The sequence below is a fragment of the Camelus bactrianus genome, chromosome 10 (genome assembly GCF_048773025.1).
Source record: "Camelus bactrianus isolate YW-2024 breed Bactrian camel chromosome 10, ASM4877302v1, whole genome shotgun sequence".
In the NCBI taxonomy this organism is placed as follows: Eukaryota; Metazoa; Chordata; class Mammalia; order Artiodactyla; family Camelidae; genus Camelus; species Camelus bactrianus.
The window spans coordinates 41,126,065-41,126,581 of record NC_133548.1 but is presented as its reverse complement, the minus strand read 5'-3'; the positions used below and the strand labels follow the sequence as shown (position 1 = coordinate 41,126,581).

Genomic DNA, 517 nt, shown 5'->3' with positions numbered 1-517 from the left:
GAACTATGGTCAGTTTACAATGTGTCCATTTCTGGTGTACAGCACAATGTTTCAGTCATACATATACATACATGTATTCATTTTCTTATTCTTTTTTATCATAGGTTACTATAAGATTTTGAATATAGTTCCCTGTGCTGTACAGAAGAAACTTGTTGTTTATCTATTTTATATATAGTAGTTAATATGCAGATCTTGAACTCCCAAAAAGATGTGGAACACTTCACGAATTTGCGTGTCATCCTTGTGCAGGAGCCATGCTAATCTTCTCTGTGTTGTTCCAATTTTAGTATATGTGCTCCTGAAGTGAGCATGGCAGTTTTGGTTTGATCAAAATTATGACTGTAATTTTTGTTTGCAGCTTAGTTATTACTTGTCCTTTCTTGCACAACTTTTTGATCCCTGTGGCCGTTTATAATTATCTTCCATTAAAATTTTCTCCATACTTTTCTTTGTACTCATGACGAATTCAACCCCTAAGCCCTCACCCAGATGTCTGAATCTCCTCTCAATATGT

The 517-nt window shown here is 34.8% G+C and overlaps 1 non-coding gene across 1 annotated transcript; it reads right to left on the bottom strand.

Annotated features, from left to right (window-relative positions):
* Positions 1 to 207: 207 nt before the first annotated feature.
* Positions 208 to 314, bottom strand: LOC123619652 (U6 spliceosomal RNA). Its single transcript, XR_006728330.1, has one exon. It is a non-coding gene; the product is annotated as a U6 spliceosomal RNA (small nuclear RNA).
* Positions 315 to 517: the final 203 nt, after the last annotated feature.